The sequence below is a fragment of the Sus scrofa genome, chromosome 16, assembly GCF_054392235.1.
Source record: "Sus scrofa isolate SSC_HxYL_T2T_F1_AM1 chromosome 16, Sscrofa_HxYL_maternal_Yorkshire_Landrace_v2.0, whole genome shotgun sequence".
In the NCBI taxonomy this organism is placed as follows: domain Eukaryota; kingdom Metazoa; phylum Chordata; class Mammalia; order Artiodactyla; family Suidae; genus Sus; species Sus scrofa.
Genome location: NC_139398.1, coordinates 22666180 through 22691018, shown reverse-complemented (window position 1 = coordinate 22691018; position 24839 = coordinate 22666180). Strand labels below are relative to the sequence as shown.

Below are 24839 nucleotides of genomic sequence, written 5' to 3'. Positions count from 1 at the left end.
ATGATATAATAGCTCAGAAAGAAAAGGTTAAAGAGATAAGGCAACTATGTAATTAAGCTAATGTGGCTTTATGGATCTTGCTGTGATATTTATTCAAACTCTCTCTGCATACTCATATTTAATAAGTAGAAAAATTGTATATTTTCTTTTTGTTTTATCTTTTATTTTATGAGATACATTTATTCAAATTTATATCATCGATCAAATTCAAATTGTCAATTTGAGTAGAGTATACATATTTTTGATTAAATTTCTCAAAATTAAAACTTTGAAATAACATTGTTAACCATTTTATTTGAAATACTACTGATTCCTAATTCTTGTTGCCATTCATTTACTTCCAGTTTGTTCTCATCAATATTCAGATCTACTGTATAGAAAATTTCTTAATTTTACTTTGCAAAATGCTTGTATTTTATATAAAATTTGAATAATTTTAAATCTCTGATTTAAAATAATTTTGGAGTGAGGATTTCATTCCAAAACTTATACTAAGATTGATTGCTAGGAAAAGTTAATACCTTAGATTTTATTCCTCTAACCGGCAGCTTAGCCTTCTTATAAAACTATGATTTCATCAAGCTAAATAATATTTGTGATACAAGAATGAGTAATAAAAAATTAATACCAGGCCATTTTAATTATTAATGCAAAATTTTTCATCTTTTACCGTAAAGCTTAAAACATCCACAGATTCAAATAACAGAGAAACATACTCTTCTTAAATATCTTTTGCCTCTCCCTATGCTATAATGAAGATAAAAAGAAATGCATGAGTTTGATAATCATTTTACATAAAATACTTTAGAGATAACTTGGGAATAAATAAATTTAAAGAAATTATAGTGTTCACTTCTTTTCAATCAAGGAGAGAGTTCAAATTTAATACAGAAGACATTTGAAGAGACTAGCTTGAAATTGTTTTCCTTTTAATGTAAAATTTTTCATAAATTTCACATATGAAAGTAGACCTGAAAGTAATATCAGTGGAATGATATAATAAAATGAGAGTAATATCCAGGAACATTGAAGAGAGAGGCATCAAGGCAAGCAACTTTAATATTAAAATATTTGTCTAATCATTAATTTAATTTTGAATACATTAATGCCCTGGGTCTTGTTTACAATCCCAGCACCTCCTTTTGTAAATTATTTTCTGAAGAAAGAGCAATCTATTTCTCCTTTAACACTTTATAAAATTTACTATTTGTTCTACTCACTTCTTATTTATATTCATGATTGCCTAACAAGTAAATAGATCCTTTTTAAAAGATAAATTATGGGAAATGAAAAAGAAAAGATAAAAAACATGATTTTTAATAGGCTAAATAGCACTCTTTGACTATTTACAGAATATGTTTTGTTTCAGTATGAAAAATGCTATGATTGTAGAGAGATTGGGATGGGATTCCTTCCATATGTTATAGTTGAGAGGGAAGGGGAAACAAAAAAAGGGGGCATTTGAGCTGATTTTAAAGAGAAGTGCTAAGAGAGTATAGATATGTAAAAGATATGAAGATATGTATTATAATATATATGTATTGCATTTTATAACATTTGGGAAGTTAGAGAATATAATGCATATCAAATATAAGATAGTTGGTAGATAAATCTAGAAGCACAGATGATGAAGAACTTTGAAATTTTAAAACATATCTGGACTGCAGGATTTATGTTTTCTGTAATGGGGAGCCATGCTTCTTGTTGCTGTTTATTTTTGAAGATAGAGAAATAATCTGATCGTGTGTGTATATATACACATACACATACACACACACAAAGTCTTTTGAGAGTATGAGTTTCATCTTATTTATGACCGTTCCCTATAATATCTTAGAAAATTACTTGTATATAGTCAGTATTCGAAAGACATTTGTTTAACTTTATGGTTTCCAAAGGAGAAAGGTGGGGGGCTGGGAGGATGGGCTGGGAGTTTGGGATGGAAATGCTATAAAGTTGGGTTGTGATGATCATTGTACAACTATAAATGTAATAAAATTCATTGAGTAATAAAAAAGACATTTGTTAATCTGGAGATACATTTAAGTAGTTTAGGGCTTTAACTCAAATCTAATCCTTAAGAATGCCTTTAACATTTCCTTTCAATAGGAGAAAGAGGTGAAGTGTGGTTGTAAAAGGCAAGTGTTGAAAATAAACAGAGAAGCTGACACAAAGGCAAACAAATCTAGGATCTATCTTTAAAAGTAAAGTCTTTAGGGCATTGGTATGAATATCAGGACCTGACCCTAAGAGAAAATAGCTTCTCAGAAGTGATGTGGTGAAACAGAAATTGATGGAAACACAGAGCAAGCAACAGATCTGCTCAGCCAGGACTGGATTTGAGCATATCTGGTTTTCGTGCTCACAGCATCCTGCTGAGTTGACAATAGGGTTCAAAAGTGAACTACAGAGTTATCTGTTTAAGAAAGAAATAAACTTTGTAAGGCCTTGTTAGAAATCACTTTTAAAGTATTTTTGTTAGTGGAGTTTTCCTCTGATGTATTATTGTTTGGGTTGCACTTAGTGCATCTGAATAAAATAAATGCTGGGATATTTCTAATTTCTGGTGATTGTCAAAGGCTAGTCATTTGAAACATGCCTGTTAGGATTTCACAATGGCCTTGTCATTGGGAATTATGATTCATCATCTACATAGAATAATAAGCACAGAAAAGAAAGGAAAAGTCAGAACAAGTTGACTATTTCAACTTAGACTCTGCTAGGCTTTGTATTCAGAAGAAAGAATTGTTCCAATTACTTGTGATTGCTGCAAGCTTCTGGGGATGTTGAAACAAGTTTACTACAAGTGATATCAGTACAAAAAAACAAAATCTAAAAGAAGATACATCAATGTTCCATTGATGTGCCTTCATGAAATTTTCTTTCTTTGCTTAATATTTAGTTTTCAAGATCCACAAGATGGTCTTAAAATCTTGCAGACTTGGAGACTCAGGTCACTTATATGTGTCTTTACTCTGTGGACATATTTTTAGTTAATTTTAAAGGTCACCTTCCTTCTGAGAACCTAAAGGTGGTATTCCTTAGAGAAAGAAGAAAATGGGAAGGTTTTTGTGCATTTTTTTTTTCCTACCTTTAAAGCAATCCTGTTTACATGTCATGCTGCTTTGATGTTATGTGACAGGTCATAATTCAGATCATTGTGCTTTCATTCATTCAGTACACAAGCAAGTAAAAATGTGCATGGTCTTTGTTCTAATAAAAAAAAATATCCTGCAGGAGAGATGAAGAGAATGCTTGCGTATGGTCCATGGGACCACAATCCATAATTTACTTTGCAGATGTCTGTGTAATTTAAGCAACAGGCAGAACAACCACATAGTCGTAGCTGCTCTGGGGAAAGGATACCAAGAGGCTCATAAATCATGGTAAGGATTAAAAGCAATGAGCATTCATCTTCTTAACCTCGTAAAGGCAAATTGGAAAGCCAAGGATTAGAACACAGAGAGCATCCAATCTTTTGCAGGGGGAAAGGTGTCAAAGTTTTTAAGGCTTCTCTCTATTAGCATTGACCTGCCATTTGGCAAGTCAGCAGAACGTAATTTTTAAACTGATTTTCAAAAAAGCCCCTTCCCCGTCAAAATGAAACATATCTCTCAGTATAGTAAAAGTGGAGACAATTTATGTAGAAAAGTGAATCATTTTCCTAGATTGAAACATATTTCTTCTTTGACAGTATATGGAAAATAACCTTAATAATCCAATCCAAAAAGAACTTCATGTTTAGTTAAACATGTTTAAATAGTGAAATGTCATGAGAAAAATTTAACTTCAGAATAGTCAAATGAAGCAGATAAAGACAGCTGGGTCTCTTCTATAACATTTAGTAAACAAATGGCCTGTTACTAATTGTTTATATTTGAAAAATTATCCTAATCAAAGGTCTTTGGCTGCAAATGAGGGAATCATACACAGTAAGAAGTTTCATTTTTTGTTGAAGATAGAAACTTTAATCAAATTTTAAAGCTCTTGAAAATACTAATTTGTTAATTTGCTCAGTATTCTTTTCACTTAGACTCATGATACACCTGAACTTTGCAGTTTTATAAAAACACCAGGATAGAGCAGAGAATAATAAAATCACTTTTCAAGGATAATGAGCCCATTAAGGAGACACAAATAAATTCTAGTTTCTGATTCCCTGGTTTATTTAATATCAAATATCCTTTGTCAATGATTCTTTAATGTAACCAATACTTAGCTATCTGTTTTAGTTAAGGGGGGGGGGCTATAGTGCTGCTAATCCAGAGTGGCTGACAATGAAAAATACGTATTTGTATTTAGCATTAAAAAGTATTTTGTGTTCATATTTGAGCATGATTTCACCTGACATTTAGAAAGCCACAATTACCCGGTGTTTGAAAACAATCAGAGTAACATAGCATATCTTTTAATTTGGGCTACTTCTGTACTGAGTGTACCCTACCCTATACCCCATTCTTTGGGACAAATAATCTTTCTTTCCATTTGGTAGGCATGTGCCAATCTCAACCTCTCAGTTTATCCCTCCCTGCAAAGTTTCCCCTTTGGTAATCATAAGTTTGCTTTTGAAATCTTTGAGTCTGTTTCTGTTTTGTGAGTCAGTTCTTTTGTATCATTTTATTAGATTCCACGTATTAGTGATCTTACATGATATTTGCCTTTCTCTGTCTGACTTACTTTACTTAGTGTTATAATCTCTAGGTCCAACCATGTTGTTGCAGTGACATTGTTTTGTTCTTTTTTATGGACAAGTAATATTTCATTGAATATATGTACCACATCTTCTTTATCCATTCCTTTGTTGATGGACATTTAGGTTGCTTCCATGTCTTGGCTATTGTATATAGTGCTACAATGAACATTGGGATGTATGTATCTTTTTGAATTATGTCTTTCTCTGGATATATGCCCAGGAGTGGCCTTGCTGAATCATATGGTAGTTCTATATTTAGTTCCCTAAGGACCCTCCATAGTGTTCTCCATAGTGGTTACATCAATTTACATTTCTCCCAACAGTATCAAATGCTCTGATGCAAGCTTATGTACAGTTTTAGAGCAAAACAACTTTATTGTATTGTCCACCATTACATTTAACTGTTCCTTTATCTGTTTTCTAACAATGTTGAGTTGAATTTCCCAGGATCAATTCAAGGCAAGAAAGGAAGAGAATTTTGAGTCTCTGTTTATGTGGCTTCTTTGCCGCATGAAGTAAATGTGCTATTATAATAATTAAATGAGAGAAACATTGTATATTTTTGCACTAAAAATAGGCTAAATCACTTTTGACTTCATAATGACACTATTTAATGACAACAGTACGGGTCCCAGAGCCTTCTAAAAACAAACTATTATTTAAAAAGAGCAAATATTTGTACCTGTGCCTACATATCTTAATTATTTTTTAAATTTATTATTAAATAAGTAATGAATTTTAAAAATGATATACATTAAATATATTTTAATATTTTAAAATTCTTATTTTTATATTTCAGATACCTCTATAAAGTGAGCATCATACAGACAAAAATTAATTCACTTTTCTTCTTTGTTTTCTTCCTTAATAGCTTTCTCCCTAATTTACATAAAGCATTCCATGCTTAGCAGCAAGGGGACATAAATTATAGATTTGTGGATTAATTTATTCAAAAATATTATTGAAAACAGTCTATACATTACTTTGTGCCAGTGACTCTCTCTGGGTAGTATATAAATTTGTGAAATATATCATTAAAAATTACAAACCTGGAGTTCCCATTATGGCTCAGTGGGTTAAGAACCCAACATAGTGTCCATAAGGATGAAGGTTTGATTCCCTGGCTTGCTCACTTGGTAAGGATCTGCATTTCCATAAGCTGCAACATGGGCTGCAGGTGCACCTCAGATCCATTGTTGCCATGTCTCTTTTATAGGCCTGCAGCTGCAGCTCTAATTTGACCCCTGGCCTGGGAACTTCCATATGCTGCAGATGCTGCTGTAAAAAGAAAAAGAAAATTACTTACCATGTTGGTACCTGCATTCTAGTGAAAAGAATAAAAACAAAGAAATTATATAATATGCAAACTATATTTAAATTATAGATAAATCAGTATATAGATAATGAGAAATGCTATGCCAAAATAAGCTGAGAAGTGTGATAGGAAGTTTCTGTGTTGTAAAGCAAAGGGGATATAGTATTTCACTAAATTTTAAAACATGGTTAAAAGAAAGCCTTCCCAATAAGATAACCTTTGGGAATATTTGAGATAAAGTTGAGAACAACTATTAAAATATCTAGAGAACAGCATTCCAAAATAAACTATGCATTTCAAGTTGACAAGGTGGGAATAATTTGATGTGCCTGATTAAAACCCAGCAAAATCAGTGGGATGAAAGTTAAGAAAGAGAATGGGGAAGGATTATAGGAAGTGATGTCTAATAAACAGGGGCCTTGTGTGGTAAGTTAGAGACTTTGCTTTTTCCTCCAAGTCAGACTAGAAGTCATTGGATGGGCCTGGACAGAACAGGGGCCATGATAAACTATTTTATCATTGAAGGTGATTTCTCTGGTTGAGGTGTTGACTTTGTGCTATAGGGGCACAGAACTGGAATTAGGGAACCCTCCTTAAGGCAAGCACAGTAACACAGGTGTGCAATATGGTAGCTGAAACCTGGGCTACAGCAGACCAGATAGTGAGAAGTAGGGAGACTGACACCAGATGATTTGATGGTACATTATATGCGTGGTGTAAAAAGATGAGTAAGGCCCAGGGTAACTCCAGGACATGTGGCCTAAGGAACTGATGAAAGCTTGGCATGGGAAGATGGCAGTGTGAGTGGTGCTTTCTACAGCAGCTAAGTCATAAGGCTTATTGCCTCATGGTCAGTTGAGAAACTATAACATACAGGAAGTAAAATAAATGTATTCCCTAATTACTTGCTGATTTTATGGGGAAATATGTATAGGTGGATATGAAAGAGAGTAAGGATCAATTCATCTCAGGAGAAGAAAGAGCATTCATTGAAGGGTGGAGTTAGACACAATGAGGGCAAAGGGATCTTTGCTCAGTGCTTTGGGGTATTTGAGAAGACGTCTGTACACCTCTCAACATGTCTGCAGCCTCAGGAGAAAGGTGGAATTGGATGGTTAACAGAGGAAGGATCTGGCTGAGCTGAGAATAGATAATATATTTATTAGCTGAAAGTATCAATAATATGTAACAAATAAGCTCAAGGAAGCAACTAGACTCAACACACCTGAGCAGACACCAGTAACTCCACAAGGCAGCATCACCACTGTTCCAGAAAGTCTTTTTCCTTCCATCTCTACAAGGTCACATGAGCCCCCTTTATCTTAAATACAAGACCAGGGAAAGATGCAAAAGACTATATAATACCCCAGAGATCCTGGTGTACCTATTTATAAAGTACTTAAATTTTTAGGCCTAACAAAATTTTAAACTAGAGGTGAGGTTGCTCATGAGAAAAGTCATCAGTTTGGAAAACAAAGGCACAACATTTTCATTGCATATCTGAGTCTAATTGCAAATATAATCTGTGACATTACAATTCATGACACTATGAAAAGAATACTTAGGGCAAGTGCATTCCTATCATTTGGCAACACTGGCTAAAACTAATCTTAAATAATATGTAATATTTTAATGTTTATTTAATAAATGTCCATGGCGAAAATAGAGATGAAATTTGAAAGATCAAGTTTTAGTAGTATAGGTAGTTAGATGCAGGTACAAGAGCTTTTCAGACTTATATATTATATGTTCTATTAATGGAACTACCTTAGAAAATGTCTCAGAGTAGATTTATATCTAATCTTTGGATATCACAAAGAAATAGTTCTTAGAAAATCAGAGAAATGTGAGAACGTGGGAGAGATTATCATTTATATTTATGATAAATCTGAGGGAGCCATGTGGTTGGTTTTTAATCAGGATGTAGAATGTCTTCTTCTAATTCTATAAAAATCTCCGTATTTAGCTATGGTGCTTAGAATGGCAAACATCCGAATCACTTCACTAATTAACACAATTGTCATATTCTGGCTCCTATAGAGACAAATAATTAAGCTGGGATCCAAACATATTAGGTGGTTCTAGCAGCCTGGCAATGATGTATGGTGTTCTACATTCTGTGGTCAGAAATCCTCTACTGTCATTTCTTGATAGTATTTCTTCGGCAAAGCTGAATTTCATAGGTTCATGTTACAGTTATAAGTTTCTTTATGGCTTTTTGTCTTATTCTAATTACACTCTCAGGATTTCTGCATCTTCTCCGGACCCTGCAGCCTTATTTGGCCTGGATTCCATGGTGTAGTCCTCTCCCCTCACTTCCTTTTAAGAGCCTCCTTAGTAGGCTTAGCTTTTCTAAAGATCTTATTCCTCATAGCCAGCCATATAGCTACAATTTGGGGGAGGGGGAGGATGCAGATTATTTAGGTGTTATAAATTTTTTTAAAACTTAACATTTGGGATTCCTATGCTTTTTTAAACAAAATGGAAACAAACTTGTGGTTCATGGTTCAAAATTAAAAAAAAAAAAATGCCCTACATATTTCCAACTACCAGGGAAATATAACAGTGCAGCACAGGTCAAAATAAATATATATTTTGTTTCGACACATTTTTTCCAACACAAAAAACGCATTTTTATGTCATCAAATCTAGAATGAAATGCATCACTCACCAAATGATTAACAAAGTAGTTTCTACTCCACTGGGCCTTTTTGATTGCCTGGATAATTTGGGTTCCAGTAGTTAGATGTCTAAGATTTGGCTCCAAATTGTAGAAGGTATAAGTATAGACTTTCTACTAGAGTCTCTATATTTGAATCCAGCATGGCCATTTATTAGTTGTCTGAACTTGGAGTAGTTATTTTACCTTTCCATGTCTCATTTTTTTCCTATAAGACATTATAGATCTAAGGAGAGTGTAATATCTTATAAGGTTATTATGAATAGTAAATGATTTAATTTTGTGTATACCTATGTATAGAACAATATCCATCCTGTAATATATCAATGTCAGTGATTTCTAATAAATAGGTTATACTTTTCTGTTTTCCTCTGGAATTTAGAGGGAAAGTAATACTCTCTTCTATACTTCTCTGATGCCAGAAATCACCAGTCCCCTTTAATTTCAAGCAAGCTAACTTATTGCAGACATTTAAGAGATTTATACTGAGTTTATATTTTTTTCATAAATTCTATTATATTCTTCATGATTGTTTTTTCTAAGCTATGTTTATTTTGTATTTCTAAGTTTATGCTGTATATTGTTCTGCTAATACTTCATCATTAATTTCATAAAATGTCTTAATCTTTCATTTCTTATATAGATACATACATACATGCACATTTGTATACAAATCTATCTAGCTATATATGTGTGTGTAGATAGGTGTGTGTATATGTATGTGTGCATCTGAGTATGTGTCTCTCAACTTGTAATACTCTTCATGTCATAGCAAAGGATCCCTGTCATATGGAGTCTGTTATTTAAACTGTGGGCAGGCACAAGCTCCTTGGAAATAATAAATTATTTGTATGTAATACATAGAGCCCTATAATCCTGCTAATTTCATTCATATCTACAAACCTATAACCTCCTTTTCTAGCTTTTAATAGTTCTTTTCCCCATACATGAATAGCCTGTTAACATAGGCAATATCCAAAGAGTCTCAATGAACATTTTAAAGAAATGTTTCCATGAAGAGCAGTATGCTCCTCTAAAGTTTTCACTGCATATGATATGATGAGACAGATGGATGGAGAAATTCATTTTTTTAAACATGGTATTTATTCCATCTCACTATGTTGTGTGAAATCCATTTTTCCTCTTGCCCCCAAGGGTTGCCTGTCTTTTCATCATATTTTTGAAACCAGATAGAAAGCATATGTCCTGTGTGTCCTCTGGATCTGACAGAAGAGGTGAAATACAGGATAACTGCTCCATTGATTGTGCAAAAGGGAGTTTCCTTTTTGCAACCTGTATTCCTTCCAGTGTGTAAGATGCTGTGTTGCGGCCTTCGGATAGTTTAATTATCATCACATTCCATTCCATAACAAGCTGGATCTTCTTAAAGCTAGAGAATATCGAAACTTGGCATAAACGTCTCTGGGGTATACTTAGGCCTTCAATCAAATTCTCCAGCCTTATCACAGAGTACTCCTTCTATTTCCAGAGCAGCAATAGGCAATTCCAGTGATAAATTTTTCCTGACCTTATATATCTTACCAGTCCCCCCATGGCCTGGGTTTCATTTTGTAGCTTTATTTAGAGCCATTCGCCACCCTGTGCTCTGTGCTAAACCATATACACAACAAGACTTTCCATTTCTCAGCTACACCCTACTCACTGAGAGGATTTTCATTTGCCCACACCCTGACCAAAACTACCTCCCTTGCCTGCTCACTCGCCCCAACACATGCTATCTCACCCAAAACCACCTCACTGTTCACAATGTGCATGTTGGTCACTTTGTTCTTTGTTGTGGTTGTTTGTTTTTAGGACCACACCCACGGCATGTGGAAGTTCCCAGGCTAGGGGGTGAATCAGAGTTACAGCTGCCAGCCACAGGCCCAGCCACAGCACGGTGGGAATCTCAAGCCATGTCTGAGGCCTACGTCATGCAGCTCATGGCAACGCCGAATCCCCAATCCACTGAGCAAGACCAGGGATCAAATCCGCATCCTCATGGATACTAGTTGGATTCATTTCTGCTGCTCCACAATGGGGAACTCTGGTCACTTTGCTCTTTATGATTTTCTCATCCCTGGGGTTTGTGTCAGATTCCTTTTGCTTGGCCATCTCATCACAATGGTTTATTACTATTTAGGCGTAGGTATCTGATATTTAATTGGAGATTTTAAGGTGCCCTGTCTCCACCTCTGGTCCTGTCTCCTCTCTACCCATTCTCAGCCCTGTGTATTCCTGTCTCACTGGCCTTTCACTTACTCAGCCTTTCCTCCTACCTCAAGTTATCCATATACTTTTCTAACTTTAAAGGGACAGCTTTATCTCCTGTCATCCACAATTGCCTAACAAAATGTTACTCAACTTTTAGATCACCTCAATAGATAGTTATTTATAAAAAATAAGGAAAAAATGTATTCATCTAGTGATTTAGATAAAGTGAGCCTAAATCATAAGCAACATTTACAATGCATTAAATCTTTAGCTAATAATTTGAGTTTAGAGCTGTGATCATCATCAGTGATTTGGGAACCTGGAAGATTTAGCCATGATTCAAAAAAGGTATATGAAACATGCCTTAGTACTTTCAGTGGGTTCAAAATGTTCAGTCATATATAGTTAGTCATTGTATCACTGCAAGACAATGAAATGATGGAGACAGGAGTAATTGCCAGTCACAATATATCCAAAACTGTGCTGTGGAGGAGTGTATTATAATGGTGATTCACTTTGATAGGTTAGTATAAATCTAGGGTTCAATTAAAGATAACAGACCTAGAGATTATCATATTAAGTGAAGTCAGAGAAAGACAAATATCATATGATATCACTTATATGTGGAATCTGAAAACAGATACAAAAATATCACAAAACAGAAATAGACTCACAGAGAGACACAGAAATTGTTATCATTTAAAAAAAAAGATAACATAAGTCACTGTGTTAAGCACAAAGTTAATTTTTATGCAGATGTCTACATTTAAAAATATATTAGTGTAGGAGAGGCAGGAACTTTCTGGATCTCCTGAAATGAGACTTAGAACAGGATCCAAGGAATGACCTGCCAAAGGATTTTCTCCCTTAGATACAGTAAAGAGACCTGGAATAAAGGGAACTGCCGACTCCAGGACAAAACCATCTTAGTCATGATTTGGGGAAAGGATGAAGTCTCTACCACAGCACAGTTAGCTGCAGGAACACAGGACTTTCACTGCAGCCCAGGTATCAAGAAGCTGTAACTGAAAGAGCTAGCTGAGATGCATGCCCTCCTGCCAGATCTATGGAAGTAAATTGGGTGATTTCACTGTCACCATCCTTTCTGTTCTAAGTTTGTTCCCCTCTGAATTCAAATATCTTAGAGACCAGCTCATTGGTGGAAAATAAACCACTTAAAATCTTAGCTTCGAAAGAATCTAGAAGGTGAAGTTTTACTTTCTAAAATCTTCCAAATTTAAGACTAGAAGGAAGGTGTACACCAGCTGCTTGATAAATCAATACACTGTCTTTACACAGTGATATTTAGCATGAAATCATATTTTTCAACTATGAAGTTGAACCATTCATAACTGCTATTTTTTGGATAAATAAATGAATATTGACATTTTTATTTTTCCAACCGTATGCATATAAATGACAATTAATTTGAAAATTAAAAGAAACACTGGTTATTGATAACGTTAATAGACCACGGATATGGAGAATAGACTCTTGAATAGGGATGCTATTTGTGACTTCTGAATTTATACTCTAAACACATATAAACTGTTGCCCATAAAAGAGAATATTTATAATGATTAAATGTTACTGTGTTTTGATTCCCTGCTTTTCACCTTGTTGATGAAGGCAGGATTTCTGCCCCAGGTTTATAACAATGACTGAACACACAATATGTGGCACTGGGTAGATGAGATTGACAGCAGTTTTTTAGTCACATATACTGAGAACCTGAGGGAGGAGGGCACTGCACTGCACAGGCCCAAGTGGGGGCTGCACTAGGGAAGAATGAACAGGTAAGGGCCATGGCAGGCAGGCTTCATAATAACAAGAGGATGAGATAGATGATCCCTGGTTCTGATCATCCTGCAGGATGATGTGATTGGCTTGTGTGAATGATCCTTCAGGCTGTCAGGGAACTGACCTTTGCTCCTCAGGAAAATCAGGGACTATGCCTGGGCCCTGTGAACAGGAGGATTCTTTGATCAGGGACCAAATCTATAGGAACACAACAGGGAGGAGCACTTGTCATTAGGAAATTTGAGGCCTTCTAGAATTTCCCCAGATGCCAGGGCACACATCATATCAGGACTTAATTTTAAGCCTCAGACTGCATATGGTGATATGTTTGCACTTTATGTAATATGAATATAATGGAATGGTATATTTCCAAAGGTGAATTTTTCACTATCAAAGCAATTTTGAGATTTTTCTTATAGGAAATTTTGACACTGCTCCAAGTTTTAAAATTTAAATTTAAATTAACTGTGTATGAAATTAAAAATTCAGTTCCTCAGTTTCATTAGCCACATTTCCTTTGCCCAATTCCACATGCATGTAGTTAATGACTGCTATATAGACAACCATTTTATTTTACTTTATTTTCTTTCTTTTTTTTTTTTTTTAGGGCCACACCCACAGCATATGGAAGTTCCCAGGCTAGGGGTTAAATCAGAGCTGCAGCTGCCAGCCTACCCCATAGCCACAGCAACTCCAGATCTGAGGTACATCTGCAACCTACACCACAGCTTATGGCAATGCCAGATCCCTAACCCACTGAGCAAGGCAAGGGATCGAACCCACAACCTCATGGTTACTAGATGGTTTTGTTTCTGCTGCACCACGATGGGAACTCCTATATAGATGACCATTTTAGATGAAGATATGGAGACTAAACAGAGTTAAGTTCTTAACCTAGAGAAAACAGAGATTACAACTTGATTCCAGTCTTGCTGCAACTATAAGATATTTATACTTCTTTTGAATCATACAATAGCTGAATTTGAGATGTGGAGTTAGGTAACTCTCTATAAGAGAAGAAACTAGAGCAAACATTTGGAGGTTCAAATTAAAATTACAAAAAATTAATTTATCTGGATGGAAAAGTAGGATCTTTTCTACCTAACTTAAAATTTTATTCTATTTTCAATAATAATGGGATCTCTGAAATAATGTGTGCTCCCTAATCCTTAAACCTATACTCAGTGCTACGTATACTGCCTAGCATTTATTCATATATGCATGAATAAAATTTACTATGTGCATTCATCCATTGATTCATTTATTTATTCAGCAGTTTTCTCCCATGTATTCCATGCCCCAATTTGATTGCCTTGGGATAATATTGAATAGACCTGATATTTTCTGCCCTTCTGGAGTTTACAGTGTGATTGAGAGTGACAGAAAATCAACAAATGTGTTATTAATGTATAAGAAATGATTACAGATTCGTAAAGTACAATAAAGTCAAGCAAGCAAGCTGATATATTAGGAAGACACTGGGAGTTCACTGCTGATGGCTGCTCAGAGAAACTATCTCTGAGGTGAAATCATTTAAGCCCAGATATGAATGACGAAGAGGAATTTGTGATCTGTTCAAATGCAGGAAGAGTTTACCAGGCAGAAGCAAAAGCTAGTGTAAAGACCAGGAGGATCAAGCTTGGCATATGTGCGGGCAAAAGAGAATAGCAAAATGGCTGGATTGAGTAAACAATGTGAGTGAGTGAGAGGATGGAGTCCAAGAGGTTGTCACAAGCCAAAGATTGCAGGTTTCACTGGCCATGGTGAGGAGTTTGGATCTTCTCTGTGTAATCAGTGGTCATAAGAGTGCTGTAAGCAATAGAATGGCATGATGACAAAACACAAAATTTTTGGTAACTTCTAAGGAAAGCAGAGAGGGGAAAGCTCATTTACAGTACAGGGTATGGGACTACTGACACGATATCGTGGAAGGGCTAGGTATTGAGACAGACCTTGAAGAATGAGCAGCAGTTTTGACACATTTAAAACCGAGCTGCATAATGGTAGAGGCACAAAAACATGAAGGAAGTTTAGGACATGGAGAATCATTTGATATAGGTGAACTGCATGCCTTTAGAGTGTGATGTTTAACTAGAAAGATGTCTGGGAAGGTAAATTCAGTGTTCCCTTGTTGTCTTCACTGGATGATTCCTCTAATAGAGTTCTGGCTCTGCTCCTTCTCTTTTGCATATAAAACACACCAAATTCTGTAGGAGAGAGGAAAATATTTGCCATGGATCTGCTATCTCTGCTTGTGCAAGACTGTTCCCTGGTCACAGCTTCCAATAATCAGGAATACCATCTGCTATGGGTTGAATTTTTTCCTCCCCCAAAAATTCATATTCTGAAGTTCTAACTCCTATTACTTCAAAATATGACTGGAGATAAAGTCCTTAATTAGGTAAATTAACTAAATTTAATGAGGTCATTAAAATGGATCCTAGTTTAACATGGCTTGTGTCCTTATTGAGAAGAGGACCTTTGGACACAGATAAGAAAAGAGAGGAGATGATATGAAGTCAGGGATAAAATAGCCTTTGACAAACCATGGAGAGAGACCTAGAAAAGATCTTCCTTTCTTAGTCCTCAGAAGGAACCAATCAGTTTGATGATCTGTGTTTCTAGCCTTCAAGACTATGAAATAATGAATATCTATTGTTTAAGCCACTCAGTCTGTGATCCTTTTTTCATAGCATCCCTAGCAAACTCATAACTATCCCCATGAACTTTTGTTAAGTCATGGCAATGGTTTGTCTATTTCAGTGGCATTCAGGGAGTTTGTATGCAGGAAAAGGAAAGCAAGATTGTGGAGAGCTGTCCTTCTGCCTCCCAGCCCACAGTGCCAATTCTTAGTAAAGAATTTCCTGTTCCCATCGTAGTTCAGTGGTTAACGAACCCGACTAAGAACCATGAGGTTGCAGGTTTGATCCCTGGCCTTGCTCAGTGGGTTAAGGATCCAGAGTTGCTGTGAGCTGTGGTATAGGTTGCAGACATGGCTCGGAACCCGCGTTGCTGTGGCTGTGTGTAGGTTGGTGGCTACAGCTCTGATTAGACCCCTAGCCTGGGAACCTCCACATGCCACAGGAGCAGCCCTAGAAAAAGGCAAAAAGCAAAAAGGCAAAAAAAAAAAAATTTCTTGTTTCTATACAAAATCTGTAAGATTGTATAATCAAAGGTATTATGCCCATCCTATGTTTTTACTATAAAAAAGTCTCTTTACTTATAGAAGAAATAATACTAATAGTATCTAGTTGTTGAGTGAGGATTATTAAAATGTTTATATGTAGTAGAAAAAAGCTGTCAGGCTTATCTCCACAATTTTAAGGTGGCTTATTAAGGAAATTCAGAGTTGAGAAATCTGAGGAGGACTATATTTCTCTCTTTTTCCTCTATGCATTTTCTGTCTTTGTGTAATGAGCAGTAGATATTTATTAGCACTTCTTTTTTAGTTCTCCTGTTCTCTGACCTATATCCTAGTATGAGATGTCTTGTTAGGCAGGGTTTTTTTTTTTTTTTGCTTTGATTAACCCATTACTATTCAGTAAAATAAGAAGAAAAATGTGTCCCATGGAATCTAGACAAAATGAGTTGCTTTGATTCTGAGGCAGCACAATTGGGCTCATCAGAAAAGGAGTGTAGGAGTTCCCCTCGCAGCGCAAGGGGAATAACGAATCTGACTGGGAACCATGGTTAACGAATCTGACTGGGAACCATGAGGTTGAGGGTTCGGTCCCTGCCCTTGCTCAGTGGCTTAACGATCCGGCGTTGCCGTGAGCTGTGGTGTAGGTTGCAGACGAGACTCAGATCCGCGTTGCTGTGGCTCTGGTGTAGGCCGGCGCAGCTACAGCTCCGATTTGACCCCCTAGCCTGGGAACCTCCATATGCCACAGGAGCAGCCCTAGAAAAACCAAAAAAAAAAAAAAAAAAAAAAGAAAAGAAAAAGAGTGTAAAGCAATGATGTGAGAAAATAGATAAGTTTATGTGTATATATCTTCCCAATAAGGCACCCAAGTTTGACTTGAAATTAGTAGTACAAGTTCTTCTTGTGAGGGATGAGCACAGCATCATAATACCATAAGACTATCAGTTCTTCATAATTTAAAATATTTTTCTAGGTATCTCTTAAAAGAAAAGCAAAAAACCCCAATGTATTTGCCATTATTGTTCCAGTCATGAATATTTTAGTAATTATATTAAGTAACAATATAACTTAAATTTGTACCTTTTCTATCTCAGTAGGCAAACTTAAATGTATCTACATTGTAGTGTGAAAATAGGATTTGGCATACATTTTGGTGAAAGTGTTTCACTACACACGGGGCAACATGCAATAGTCTAAAAGTTAAGTCTTTAAATTGAAGATTTTAAATTAAATTTAGCTGTTAAGCTGATGCTTATGCAGCAAATATCTTTGGTAAAATAGTTCGATTAAAATTTAAAGTCCTTAAAATTATTTTTGTTTTTGTATTTTCAATATCAATATTGTAACCAAAATTTTGTCAGTAGTAGAAAGACGTTTTAATTCCAATGTCATTACATGGCCAAAAAAACCTTGATAATCCTGTAAGATTTAATAGAAATATTTTCTGTTTTAATAGTACCTGGGGTTTGTTTTAATAAGGTGTGGTAAGATATGCAGACATGGAAATGACTGTCCTGAAGAAAGTTTTTACTCATAGTTTCCATGAAACAGGAGAACATATATTATGCAGGGCCACAGGGGGAAGCACCAGGGTTGGTTGGGAGGTAGAAGGAATGAGGGGGAAATATAGGGGAAGAGAACATATATGGAGACACTCGTGGCTTCTTTGGGAAGAACTGGGTAAGGTAGGGCAAGTAGGTTTAGGATTGTTTAGTTTGAGTAATTTCAAAAGGCTTTGAGGCAAAAGGGCTGTCCTTAGTTGTTGGTGCCTAACCCCAGGATATGAGAGACCCCAATAAAGAAGGTAACCATGGTTAGAGGTAAGGGCTCTAGATTGGTTGGCCTGTATATGAAAGATGTATTTCTGCTGAGTTGTTATTTTTAGGAACTAGGTAACTCTGTGAGAAGTAGCCCCAGCAGGGTCAGCAAAACCCTAGATCTCAAAGCATCGGAATATAGAAAAAAAAAATGCACAGTTCATACAATTTCATTCACTTGATTTCCTTTTCAAAAATTGTGATTTTTAAATCTATGTTTTTATGTATTACACTGGAAAAATAAAAAAATATTGAAATAATGTTAGGGTAAATTGGATCAAATGTTTCTGTTATTTTTTGCTGTCTTAGCTATGAAAGGCCTTCTATTTATGATTAAAATGATTAAATGACATTTGCTACATAATTTAAAAGTAATAAAGGAAAGGCAGACAGAATATTGTCAGATTTTGTTTGAAGACTTGCTTAGCTGTCAGTTTCAGTACTTTTCTATATCAGGTGTGTCAAACCAAGTTAAATCTGAACACTACATTGGTACTATTTCTTTGTTACAAAGTACCTTCCTCTGAGTTACATTGTTTCCAGTTCTGTAATATATTACATGATTTGCCTTTTGCCATTAATACTTTACTGTGATGGATGTTGTATCAAAATGAGTTACTGAAACCAATTGACATTTATATTACCAGACATGTCTGTTATATGAAATAAATATGATGGATCTATGTCACCAGTCAAGCATATAGTTTCTTAAAAACTGAACTTTAGTATCTAGGATTTCATGCCAAAATTACATGCTATTCTCAGATGCTCACCTACAGTTCAATGTTAGTGTGAAGTGTTGCTTGTATGTGTACACACAATTACACATGTACTATGTTTGGTTTTGCTAGCCCTGAGGAAAGCAGTTTTTATCTTTTTCAATGTTATATCTGATTTTTAGCCATTAACCAAATAAGTATACACATTTTATAGATTTTTGACCATCCCTAATATGTATCACTGACATTTTTGCAACTCCAAGATTCAAGATTAAGATTGTTTGATTTAGGGAGTTCCCGTTGTGGTGCAGCAGAAAACAAATACAATTAGGAACCATGAGGTTGCAGTTTTGATCCCTGGCCTCGCTCAGTGGGTTAAGGATCCGGTGTTGCTGTGAGCTGTGGTTTTGGTTGCAGACACAGCTGGGATCTAGCATTGCTTTGACTCTGGCATAAGCTGGCGGCAACAGCTCCAATTGGACCCCTAGCCTGGGAACCTCCTTATGCTGCGGGTGTGGCCCTAAAAAGACAAAAAAAAAAAAAAAAAAAAAAAAAAAGATTGTTTGGCTTAGTTTTATGATGCTGTTGTTTTTGTTGTTGTTGACCATTTAATATATTTCCTTGTATTTGTTGCATTCTGTGTCTTCAAGTTTTATTTTCTTTCATCTGGCAGTAGAATTACAGGGATTTCCTTTATTTGATTTAGGACATCTCTGCTTTTCTCTTCTATCTTTCATTGTCAGTCTATGTGATTTATATTTTGCTCCTATTTCCACCTTACCATCCACATTATACTCTAACAGTAAATCTTATTCTTTTTTTAATTTTTTGGTCAAAAATAATTGCATGTTTTGCATGCATTCAATCTTAAATAGTCTCATTCATGGTTTATCCACAGACATGGAACTATCTGATACCAAAGTTCAGTCTTAAATTCTTTAAAAATACCTGACCTTTTTGAACATCAAAGTCTGGATGTAGAAAATGGAGATAATGACCCCTTTACTGTACAAATCATGATTGTACATATATTAGAGCTACCCATAGTCACTGTGTATACATAGTCACTATGTATAGGGTTCAATAAGACTTTTCAAACCTGTACCATAACAGTGCAAACTTTCAGCTATAAGATGAATAGAGTCTGATGATCTAGTGTAAAACATAGTAACTACAGTGGCTAATAGTGCAACATATAATTGGCATATGCTAAGAGAGAAGAACTGAAATGCTCTTACCAAAAAAAAAAAAAAAAAAGAACAAAAAAAGAAAAAATAAATATATGAGTTGATGGGTGGTTTCATTTCATGAGGGGAGTCCTTTCACAGTGCATGACTACATCAAATAACCATAGTGTGCACTTTAAATATCTTACAATATATCTTATAATTTTATGTGTCAATTATACCTCAATAAAGCTAAGAAATTACCAATAGGAATAAAAAAAAAAGAGTTATTGGTCAAAATTGTTAGGTACCCCTTCTCATCCTTTTATCTCACTTATAATTCAAAGTGTATTTCTACTTCTATCGATTTAGATTATGACAAGATGAGGGGGTTTTGTTGTTATTTTAGGGTTTTTGTTTGCTTTTTTGTTTGTTACTTTGGTCTAAGCTCAATCTGGAAAACAAAGTGATAATAGTTGTCAGTGGATACAAATTTTTCTGTATGGGTCCTAAAGGATCTAGTGTTGGGGAGGAAGTAAGACAATTTCAAGGACTATAAGTAAACCTATATTGACATGAAGCAGTAAGGAGGAAGAGTGAGTTATAGGATGAATCAGGAGGGCAGTCTGGCTGATGAGGTCTGAAGAAGAGAGGCGAGGGCTGGCCCAGGCAGCCTCTGAGGGAAGCAGGAATGGATGGCACTTTACTTCCTGCCTTGGTACTTCTGTCCTCAAGCTAACGTAGTCAGGAGACCTGCCAACATTAAATAAGAAGGCCTTGAATCTTCTTTTGCCCTTGGGCTGTATATCTTTGTTGCCCTGGTATCCCCTTATTGAAGTGCTTCTTGAAAAAATATTATAAATGTATGAGTAAATTTTAAAAAAATGGAAAGATGGGTATTAGCTTCATCATTTTGCTATTATCAAATTCTCCTTTGTAACAAAGGTGTGTCTTCCTCTGATTCCTGGAAAACTAAGAGTGATTTCTTATAAGCTGAGTCCATATGAATGAATATACAAGCTGATCGAACATCTCAGAGCTCTATTTTATTTTTTTAAGTTTCATTGAAGTATAATTAATTTAAAAGGCTGTGATGATTTATACTGTACAACAAAGTGACCCAGTCATATATATATACATATATATATGTGTATATATATATATACACACACATACATCTCCATTCTCTCAGATTCTTTTCCCACATAGATTATCACAGAATAATGGGTAGAGTTCCTTAGAGCTCTATTTTAAACTTAAAGCTAAAGTCACCATGAAAGAAAATGGAAGATAAAACTATAAATATAAGTAGTCAAGTTTTTAAAAAATCACAATTTAATAAATATTTCTCAAGAAAATCTGGAGGATTTAACTCTTGATGTAAAAGAGAAAATACATAAGAGTAGAGGAAAGAAGCAAGAAGTATTTTTAAAAAGGCTTATCGAGGGTGAAAAACGATTCTGTAAGTAATAAGCTGCAAATAACATTCTGTAAATAATCTTAGAAAAATAAATAATTGATATTTTTTGTGCTGCTAAGCCATGTTCATGTTAAGTATCTTCATCTTCCCCCCCAAAACTAGGAAAAGTACATAAAAACTTTCCTAGTGAAAAAACTTGCATTATACATTTTCTAAAGTTGGTAAGATTTTATTTCCCCTCATGTTCTTTAGATATTTCAACCTGTTTATCCAAAGACTCTTGGAGCATAGTAGCATATTATTGTACAAATCAAAGATTGTATAAATATACCACATTAATTTGAATAAGCAAATGACTTGTTATTTGCGAAATATGAACATTGCTAGATTTGTACAATGTTTTTGAAGTTTGCTTGTACCTGGAGTAGCCGGGATGCCAGTATGATTCTCTTTTTCACCCCGTGATTTCATAGTTCTTTGTATGCTGGTTGTCCCGGCATCTCCTTGGGAATTGAGGTTGCATGTTTATTGAAACCAAGTTTACCTTTACTCTCTGAAAGCCTTCACAGGTTTGAAAAACTAGAGTACTTGTGAGCGCTGACCAGTCCAAATTCACTGTGATCATCTAGGCTTTGGTGTATTGTTTTGTTCTTTTATTTGTTTTTGCTTTTTTAGGGCCACACTGCTGCATATGGAGGTTCCCCGGTTAGGAGTCAAATATAGCTACAGCTGCTGGTCCATGCCACAGCAATGCTGGATCCAAGTCTCGTCTTCGACCTACACCACAGCTCAAGGCAATTACAACAGGAACTCCTACCTTTCTTATTTATTGTCCACACTACTCATTACACAATTATCACTATGCTTTTAAACTGATTCCATGTGCCAAACAGATGAATCACTATACAATGAAAGAAGCAGTGTTAAGGGAGAGATTTAAAATCTAAATACAGCCAGAACTGGGCCTACTCTATGGAATACTCCTATTTACATTTTCACAAAATTATCTTTTAAATTAGTCTCCTGATAAATTTACTTTTAAGACTCACCTGTAGAATCTCTTCCTTTCAAGAAAACACCTATTGATAACTTGTCAGGCATTCGGAGTTATTTTGGCTTAAATCTATTCAGTGATACAGCTGAACCTTGAACAATGCAGGGCTTCGGGGTGCTGATCCCCTGCACAGTGGAAAATCCACCTATAACTTTAGAGTAGCCCTCTGTATCCACATTCCACACCTGTGTATTCAGCCAGCCATATATCATGTAGTACTATAGTGCATGTTAAATGAAAAAGATGCACATGTAAGTGGGCCTATGTAGTTCAAATACATTTCCTTCATGAGTTATTTTATTCAAATTATAGATATTCCTTTTTAGAATAGTGAAAAATTGCTAAAGGACAAAAATGAGATGTCACCTATAACCCAACATTTAAAGATAACACAATATTTCGATCTGTAATTTTCTTGAGTTTTCTATGTAATCCTCCTAGTTTTTAAGTTTAGTAACATTACACCCCCTCCCTTTGATACATCAGAATTATATAAACAATTCCTTATTGTCCAAAAAAAAACATGTTTCTAAATTTGGAGTTCTCCTGACATCTTCTGCTATCACTCACTTATTCTCACTTTCTATACCCAAGTCTTAACTCCATCCTGAATAGACCACATTCAGTTCTGCCTAAAGGCTACTCTTTGCTCTGCAGGTGAGTTTTTCAGCAGATTTTCATGAAGCTCATTCCCTCCCTGTATCCTGATCTTTGCCCAGGTGTCTCCTCATTATGGAGGTCTTTTACCACCATACTTTTTAGAATAGGAAGCCCAGCAGCTATCCCCTCACATCAATTTACTTATTTGCTTTGTATCATTTGTCTTGCACCATTAGAAAGAAATTTTCGTGAGACCAGAGACCATGTCTGTTGGTATATTCCTGTTACCTAAAACAGCTCCTGGCACAGAGTGAGTGTTCTACAAATGGTTATTGAGGTATAAATGAACACATATGTATAGATTTTTCTTTTCCTTGTTTGTCTAAGCTTTGTTGCTGTAACTGGATGAAAAGAAACTTGAGGCAGTGGAAAGGTTTTATATTCTTATTTATCTCCTCCTACACTTAGAAGAATGACAATAAAGCAAAAATTTTGACATGACACGATCTCAATTAATAGTTACTTTTTTCAAGGACTTTATAAAATGTGCATTTCCTTTTTTTAACTGCAATGATTATTTTGAAAAACTATAAAAGAAACCAGAAGAAAAAGATTGGTGGCTGGACATGAGAGATGTGTATGAGTGTCTTCTTATATACCTTCTGAAAGTCACTAGATAAAGTTTTTTACGAAAGTTGAATGAAGTACTAGCTAAGCAAATGAAGCATTAAATTGTCAGAAGGTGTCCATCTCTGAAAGAACACTCTGGCCATATGGATGAGTTGACTGCATTAGTTTGGACATTTTATGATGGATATATATCAATTCATCATCTTCCAAGGTGAATGCTATTTGTTGGGGAAATCTCTGACACAATCATATTTATTACCTTAGTAGAAATTTGATGATGGTATGTAAGCTTAACATATGATAGAGAGAACAAGAGAATACTTAGAGGAATGTAACTTAATAGTTTAATAAGGAACACATTGTATGATTCTCTCATGGTGACAAAATTAAATCATCATAATAATATGCTAAATTTTTGCCCAAACTGGACTTGATTAAAAAAAGGAAAACTTAAGAAATGTGGAAAGTTATTTTTTCTACAAATGATTATATATGAAGGATTCAGTTATATAAGGAATGAAACAACCTGGTTTACTTTTAAGAATGTTTTTCTCTGGTTTTGGTTAGTTTTATTCCTCATAAAGGCATGTGAAGAGGCATACTGTCTCTTGGGATAAATTGGAGATTTTTTTTTTCTTTTTAGGGCTGCACCTATGGCATATAAAGTTCCCAGACTAGGGGTCAGATTGAAGCTATCGCGGCAGCCTACACAGCAGCCACAGCAATGCCATATCTGAGCCTAACTGTGATCTATGCCACAGTTTGCAGCAATGCTGTATATTTAACCAGCTGAATCAGGCCAGGGATTGAATCTGCATCCTCATGGATACTGTGTTGAGTTCTTAATCCACTGAGCTACAAGGTGAGCTAAATTGGAGAATTTGTTGACTATGAATCTAGATGAGATGGAGCTAGAAGAGCAGAAACTCAGCTAACACGTCAAGCATGCTATGCGAGGCTTTATAGACAATAATTTTATGGGAACAGAGAATACTCTCTTCATGACATTCATGACAAGGTCATCTGGAGTATGAGTCAGGGATCCTGGTTCTTTCAGAACCTGTTTTTCTCATCTATAACATCTATAATACAAAAGCCTAGCAAGTCTATGAAGTTTGTATTCTTAGTTGGTATTCTTTTTACTTTTTATGGATCCTTTTCTCAAGTATCACTGTCTCAAAACATCGAAGTTATATAGATAATTGTTGTTTCTGAAACTTGTGCAGGATTAATTGATTTTCATGTATTTTCTTATTTCAACTATGGTCATTAGTGAATTTTAATAAACTGAAAACAATACACCAAATATGAACTTAACAGATCCCAGGTGATATTCCCTGCAAAGCGATTGTAAAATAACTTTTGGTTTTTGTAATAATGAGTAGTCAAAAAAGCTTAGATAGCATACTTTATCTTAACTGATAATAAAAATCAATCTGAGGAGCTCCCATTGTGGCTCAGTAGGTTAAGAACCTGACATAGTGTCCATGAGGATGTGGGTTCCATCTCTGGCCTTGCTCAGTGGGTTAAGGACCTGGCATTGCAGTGAGCTGTGTTGTAGCCCACAGATGCAGCTTGGATCCAGCTTT

At 35.3% G+C, this 24839-nt stretch overlaps 1 protein-coding gene across 17 annotated transcripts in view; it reads left to right on the top strand.

Moving 5' to 3' along the window:
• CDH12 (cadherin 12) overlaps window positions 1–24839 on the top strand; it is a 989627-nt gene that overhangs the window by 331224 nt on the left and 633564 nt on the right. The window lies entirely within an intron of this gene.